The sequence below is a fragment of the Corvus moneduloides genome, chromosome 5 (assembly GCF_009650955.1).
Source record: "Corvus moneduloides isolate bCorMon1 chromosome 5, bCorMon1.pri, whole genome shotgun sequence".
NCBI classification, from domain to species: Eukaryota; Metazoa; Chordata; class Aves; order Passeriformes; family Corvidae; genus Corvus; species Corvus moneduloides.
Genome location: NC_045480.1, coordinates 4,843,326 through 4,851,285, shown reverse-complemented (window position 1 = coordinate 4,851,285; position 7,960 = coordinate 4,843,326).

Genomic DNA, 7,960 nt, shown 5'->3' with positions numbered 1-7,960 from the left:
GCCTTCTGTGCAACTGAAAACCAGTATTTTTGTTAACAATATAATGATAGAATAAATCCAAGGCGTGGAATGGCTCACCAAATTACATAGCACATGTGAACATCATATGTTCAGGAAATGCCACTTTACTAAAAAAGTTATAAGAAAATTGCTTTTATTGAAGTATGCAAAGCCTGGCGAAAGAAAAAGAAAATTTTAACAATTCCTCCCTTTCTTGAAATGTGTGGGATAATTCACTATTAAGCACACCAGATGTTCATTGTGAGGAAGCTGTTGCTGAAGAGATCAAAATAGCTTCCATGAGACTTTTTGTCAATTTTCTAACAAGTTTCCATCTGCAAGTAGTTTTAGCTGCTAAACACAGATCCACTAACTGGGTTAATAATAAAAAAAAAATCTTCAAATCCAAATCAGTCGTTAATCTTACTCTGATTATTTTTGTGTTTGATCATATCAACGAAACATTAAGGAACAGGTAGTGAGTAGTTGTTTCTAGGGTAGATTCTTAAGGTAGACCCTAAGATTTCAGGGAAAAAAGGCCATTTTTAACCTTGAATTTAATCAGTACTTTTTTTATCATTAACTTTGAAAATTTCCCCAAATTGTCACAGTTTTAATGCACATGGCTCAATCAGAAAGTCATAAGGGAAAAATGCTCCGAAAATTCACTTTAAATATATCAACTGTCAAATGTAATTGACCATATTTTACAAAATTTGGCCTGATAAGAAAAAAAAAGTTTTCTTTCCTGTTATATTTGAAGGAAAGGTAGGAAAAGAGAACGACCTTTATTGTGGGACACTGTAATGGACCAATGATAGAAGAGTTTTGAAAGTACAGTTTAATAATCACTGTCAATGTGGAAAAGGAGTTACCAAGACCTACCTGACCTCTGTCTGACAATCAGACATAATTATCTCCAGTGCCAAACCATCTCTTTCCTGCATTGTGAAGCAGAGGCTGTTCCATTTGTTCAGAAAATTCTGTTTTATGGAAACTTTTCCCAGAAAAGACAGAAAATGAGGAGTGAGTGCACTGCTGTCCCTCAGAGCTGTAGTGCCTTCTCTTTCATGGCCAAGGAACACACAGGCTGAACCCATCCCTGGCTTCCCTCCATGGCTGTGCCATCCTCCATGCAGCTGCCAGGTGATTTTGCTCACATTAGAGTTCCATGAACTGTTCATCAAAGCCATTTAGCAGCAGCCTGCCTGCTGTGGGCATGTCAGAGAGCTCCTGAGATAGCACAGGAAGGAGCAGCCTGAGCTGGGTGGCATTTTTCGCTGTTTTATAAAATTTTTGTCCGTAAAAAGTGTGTTGTTGTTACCACGTGAAGATTGGTTTGTGTTCATATTGATGCCTACTGCCATCCAGGCCATGAATAATGGACCCACTGGCACCACTGATTGTGCTTTCTAATGCAAATGGAATATAATTCCAGAAAAAATTGCATATTATATGTTTCTTCATTTCACCTCTCAGTGTTACACAGACATACCGAAATGATCAGCTTGTTCCTACAAACGTAGCCTGGTATCTCAGTATCATTCTTAACATTTAATTTGGTCTGTTCCATAATTTCATTAAGAAAAAAAACCTAATATAAATACAATCATTGTGAAAAGTAAAATTGTAATCCTTTTAAAAATCCTATCTACTCTTGCACAGCTTTCCCTATGTTTCACTTCCAGCTTCTTTTAGTGGCATAAAATGTCCTTTGTCTGGCTTACAGTTTATGGTAATAACTTTGGAAAATGGACAATCTTTTGTATGGCCTTTTAAAATATTGAGATAAATTCAGACTTGTAAAGTTCAGATTTTTGACTGTGAAGTTTGTGATTTAGAAGACAGATTTTTCTCCTCCCCAATGTAACTCAATAGAACCCTACTTAGCTGTTTTTTGGTAGACAGCAGACAGCCAAGTGTCACTAGGAGCAAAACTAAAGTAATTGGACTATGAAGAGAGACACTGATACTGCTGCCCTTTATTCAGAGGGAATGAAAAGTACTGGGAAGAATTTATTCTGAGGTCAGCAAATTTTCATTCAGCTGACATCTTATCTTCCAGATCCTTCTCCTTGAAAAAAGGCAAGTTCAGCCAGGTAATAAAATCATATTTTCAGCAGAAGATCTGTAAGTGTCAGGCTTGTTCTAGCACAAAACCCTGAAGATATCCATGAGTAGTTTGGGTTTATTTCCAAGCTATTTTAAGGAGACACAAAATGTATCTCAGGCCTTGCAGCTCTAGTAATTCTAGTCCATTTTATGCATTGTCTTCAATCTTGTTTTATGATATTAAGCCTAAAATAGGATCCTTGTAAGTGAAACTATGAGTTTGCCTGAAGTCCTCCATGATCTACTGGGAGATCCCAAAGGGAAAAGTGGCTGTGGGGTGGAGCTTGGCTCTTAGTAAGTCTCACCAGCAATGGTCTGTACCCTACAGCATGGTATTGGTATTTTGTGGCATGCAATGAAAACCAGAGCCCTCTGAGCTGGAAAAAGGATGTGTCATCCCAGTGCCAGGTGCACAAGCTGCATCAAAGCATTCCAACCTTTACCTAGAAGCTCCTAAACTTGGGTGTGCTGCTATTGTACCAACCTCCTTCCACACAGTCATGTCTGGGGCCTCTTCAGCTGGCACCTCTAGTACTCACCCACATTAGTAAATACTCTTACACATCCAAAGACATTTGGAGGATTTGGTTACACTTCTAATTTTTGGAGGTCTGAGTTTAAGCTCAAACTCTCTGCTTGAGGTTTGTCCATCATTCCCACAGCTTGATCCCTCAGAGGAGAAAATCTTTATACCGAGGTTCATTGTTAAGTCACATTTATTTTGGTGCTGTCAGGAACACTGAACCAAAAATAGCACATGTAAAAATACCTTTCAACTCTTCAAATCTATTCTCTCTCTGGACTTTTAAGTGCTTTGTATCACTCACTTGGGATCACATTTCTGTGCCTTCTGATGCTCTTCAGCTCTGAGGACTCAGGGTTCTAAGTGCGAGCAGATCTGTCAAATGTCTCCACTAATCTATAGTAGCACAACTAACTCATACCATATTTAATTTTACAACTCTCACATTGAAAATAAATGTGCATCTTTAACATTATTGTTAATTTCCAGGTTGCTACTTGAAAAATACCAAGGTCCTGGAGTAAAAGTACGAGACCCTTGAATTTTCCATGGCACTAAATGTTGCATTGAAACATTTAAATAACTTATGATAACGTTAAACATTCTCAGTCATACATAAAAGGTTCCTTCCTTCCTTCCTTCCTTCCTTCCTTCCGAATTCCTTCCTTCCTTCCTTCCGAATTCCTTCCTTCCGAATTCCTTCCTTCCTTCCTTCCGAATTCCTTCCTTCCTTCCTTCCGAATTCCTTCCTTCCTTCCGAATTCCTTCCTTCCGAATTCCTTCCTTCCGAATTCCTTCCGAATTCCTTCCGAATTCCTTCCTTCCTTCCTTCCGAATTCCTTCCGAATTCCTTCCGAATTCCTTCCGAATTCCTTCCTTCCTTCCTTTCGTCCTATTACAGAATTCTTTAGTAGCATGGTAATACTTTATCTCTGGGTACAAAGGAGGGAACCTCAGCCCACCTGCAGGGCTTGTTTTGTTCCATTGTTAGGTGAGGGATGAACAAATTTTCACCTGTTTCAAACAACTTCCCTTTTCTGCACATTAATGCCATTGAAAAATCTGAACTTTTGTGCTTGAAATGCTGCTTAAATAAAAATAAGTTGGAAAACTGCCTCCTTGTGTAGTATAGCTTGAGGGAATGCAGTGGGAATCTCACTGAGTTGTTACTGGTGATTACAAAGCAAGAGCTATTGACAGACAAACTAACAGCTGTTTAAAAGTGTTATTTTAGAGATTAGTGCAGAAACGCAGGTAAAATACAGGCATTTTGTAAACACCTGCAGCTGTAGAAAAGAGGTGACATTCAAATATTGTTAAAAAATACTCATTTAGCCACTTAACACCCAGGGCTTGTAATTTATTTAAGAGCTAAGTGGCATGTGTGCTTTAGACCTTCTTCAATTAACACAGGCTGCTAATAGAAAGTTATATTTTTGCTTCAGTAGTTCTCAGTTATTAGCACTGGAAAGCAGGGAGGCAGATGACTGTGAATGATCATCTGTTACCTGTGTTGCACTGGAAATAACCAATCTATAAAAAACTTAGAGATTAAAGTACAAGATTTTTAAAGTACATTAACATTTGCTAACAAGTTATAAAGTTGTGTTCCATAAGTACATCTTTTCTTAAGGATAATAAAACAAATACCTCTGTCATTAGCATTTTAATTTTTAGTTCTTAAAATTATTTAACTACTTTAAGTTCCTGAAGACAGCTGTTAAAGTGATTATCTGCAAATTAACACACAGCGTCTGAAAAATAACATCTTCCTAAAATGATACTCTATTCTTAACAATCCTGAATTATAATGTTAATAGGATTAGATTGGGTTGTTATTAATCACAAACTATTCAGCCTTTAAAACATGCTTCCAACACCTGCTTGGAAATTCTATTTCTTGGAATTCAATCTTATCCTTGCCTTGCAAATTCTGATGTTCCGTGGCCATGAAATCCGTGTTCTCCCTGCCTGGTTCCCAGCTTCAAACATGTTCTGCAGTGTCAGGTTTAAAAAGAAAACCAGCAGGTTATGAATACACTGAATAAATTAACAGAAAGCCCCAAATGTATTGCTCCCATCTTTCTGAACTCCATTTGCCAGAAGGGAAAAGCAAATCCAGAGTCTGATTTCCAGAGGGCCTCCTTGCTGCGTGTGCCACAAATGAATTTGGCAGACACCAAATTTATACTGAAATAAAGGGCTTTGGTACAGACTCTCATAAATGATTTGCATCAGGAAGGTTGTGCTGCTGCATATTCTGGATAAGTGTGGGAAGGCCTTCAGGTGATCCTCAAATAGCAGAGCAGGCAGACTTTAAGGAATGTAGACCTCAGTGTACCCAGAAATCACAAAATGTGCTAACTTTTTGAAGCTTTATGTAGAGCAGCACAAAGGGGATCCTCACGTCCTCTCTCCCCTGGGGTACTGGCATCTCTCCTGTGACTCTTTTCTCTATCTCATTTAGCTCTTTATCACTCACAAAGAACAGATGTTTGAGACTGGTAAATCCTTAGAGGATAAAGGCCTTCCTAAGGAGGTTTGTATCTCATGGGACATTTCAGGCAGTACAAAAATGTTGTCAGTGTTGTCAAAAACATTTTTCGGAACACTGGGAAGTAAGGAGGAGAATAAACCAGATCAATATTTTCCTTTTTTTTTTTTTTTTTTTTCCTTCTGGTCAACTCAAGTGAGAAAGAATTCAGTCACTGCAACAGTTGAAATACAGATGCGGGATGTTGATGTGAGCAGCCTGGTTAGAACGGAGGATTAGTGAACAGAGAAAGGCCGGGCAGCCTAGGGGCTGTGAGTCTGGAAACTCAGTTTGGGAACCACAAAGATCCTTGGAAAGTGCTGCTGGGCCTCTTTGAAGTACAGCTGGGCTATCTGGAAGCTGGACACCCTGAGGTATTACCAATAAACACAACCCCAACAAATTGTAGTGGCAATTTATCATCTGAAAAAGTGGAAATGGAGAAAATCAAGTGAGTCTGAAGGAAAAGGAAACATCATCTATTGGCTGTTAACAGGTGAAAATTGAAATTGCAGCACATGTTGGCTGCTTGAAGTGATGGTGTCCTCCATCCTCTGATGTCTCTGTGGTATAAAAAAGGGCCTAATTTTTATCCAAAATGAAATTTCTCTCTGTGAGGACTTCTCATGCTGTGTGTACTCCATTACCAAACAGGCTGCATTCTCCACATGAGCTTTCCTCAAGATCTTGGACTATCACTGGGGACACCTGTCTGACTCCAGACTGTGCCATGGATTATCTTTGAAGGGAGTCTGTCCTCTGATTCAGTTCCCTCTGGACCCATTGTTGGGGTTGGTTTGCCTCTGGGCTGGTTAGATCCCTCTCTGGGCTATATATGTGCAGCAATCTGTACTAAAATAGAGAAATTCGGAGGATAGAATCCTCTGTGTCCCCATCTGTTATGGAATCCATGATTTCTACACACCTGTATGCTGGGTAATCCTTTAGGTCCTTTAGGTAATCCTTTAGGTCATGACAGATGTTTGTTACAATTCTGGGGGAAGGAGAGGAGGGAAAAATAAACAAATAAAATTTAGTATTTTCTTTAGGCAGAAATAGGATGGTCTGTGTCCCGAAAAGTCCTGGAGGAAGTAAAAGCCAGCAAAAATTGGTAGAAAGGTAAAACAGTAAAATAAACAGGTAAAATTCAGCACATGCCACATAAACAGATGGGAATCTCTGGTGGCCCTCCTGCAGAGAGTTGGGTTTTCAGGGGATGTGGAAAGGAAACAGCTGAGTGACACTGAGTGAGTGCCACCAGCTAGAGCTGGGGTTAAGCACCCATTGCTTAAAGGACAGCTGGGAAATCTACCATCCATGGCTGAGCAAACTCAGGCCCGTGAAAGCTCACTGACTGAAAAAGCAGCAGCTGAAGACCAAATTCACTGAAATTAATAGTAGTTAGGGAAATAAAATCCTTTCATTAGTTGTTGGGTTGATTTTTTTTTTTACTTGCGTGTTTTTTGTTATGGGGCTCTTTTTCTTGCTTGGAGGAAGAGAAAGAAGAGGTGCAGAAGTTTGATACTGGTCTTTTTAAAATACCCATTATAAGATCACAAAGCTACTTTCTATTCCTGCTGATTACATTTTTCTAATAAGCCCACATATTCTATTAAAAGAATTGGGAGGATATTTTAAAGTCTAGAAAAGCTAAAGCAGTTTCTAAATATTTTAGATGTGATCATTGATACGATAACTGTGAATAAGTTACAGCTATAGGTTGCTCCCTATCAATGAAACAGTTCAATATTTCACTTTTTAATTGCATCCCTATTTTACAGAGACTTTCAGAATGAGGGGTTTCCTTGCTTTGCACAGGGTTTGGTAGTGGACTTAATTCCCACTTCAGCAGATGTGACTGGGCCTGAACTGGGAACACACTGAGCAAGCATAAGAGGACCTTGTGGCATTCTGTGAGACAGATTGGCACACCCTGGGGCCCTCTGTGCAGGATGCTCTTCCCATACACTGGTGCCTGCAGGACACAACCAACTCACAGAACCCACACTCCCTGCCCCACTGAGTCTCACAAGGCCTTTCCAGCCAAAAACTCCTTTCTGTCGAGCCCCAAAGGCCTCCAGATGGGTTTTTTTCTCCCAAAGGTCAAACAGAGACAGATGCCCCAAGTGACTTGTCCTGCTCTCAGGGCAATGTGAGCCTGGCACTGACCCAAGCAGCCTCGGTGGAAATTGGTTCATGTGTTAGAAATGTTCAGAGGGCTGACCTGTAGCTTAATACATGGTGGTGCTTTGTTCTTCTGGGGCCTTATTCCAGAATCACTGCATTCATCATGACTCTTTCTATTAAATTCATGACTGTGAATCAGGCCTTATATTCATATTTTTAACCTAGAGCTCTTTGGCATTTTAAAACAGCATCATTATGTTTCTCATTTTATTCCTTGATACTGGTGGAATTATTTCTGCCGAGCTTTGTCAAAAATGCATTAAACCTTCCAGTTAATATACCTCTGCATCAAGGCTGCCTGGTTTGGGAGGTCACATCTATTCTTTCCTTGGAAAACAGTTTGGTAATGTAGTTCTTTATATTGAAAGGCTTCGGAAATTAATAACTGAGATTGTCTTGAGATTATGAATTCACAGAACACGTTTTTCCCCCGTTTGTTTGCAGAGATTGCCTGCTATGGGGAGCTTGGGGGGTGTTTCTTGGTGCAAATTTTGGAAAAAAAGGGCTTAGTGGTGTTGTGAGTGGGTGATTTGGATCACTTAAAGAATCACTGTCAAAGGTATTAGCAAGGATTTAATATGATGTTAAATAAATAAATAAATAAA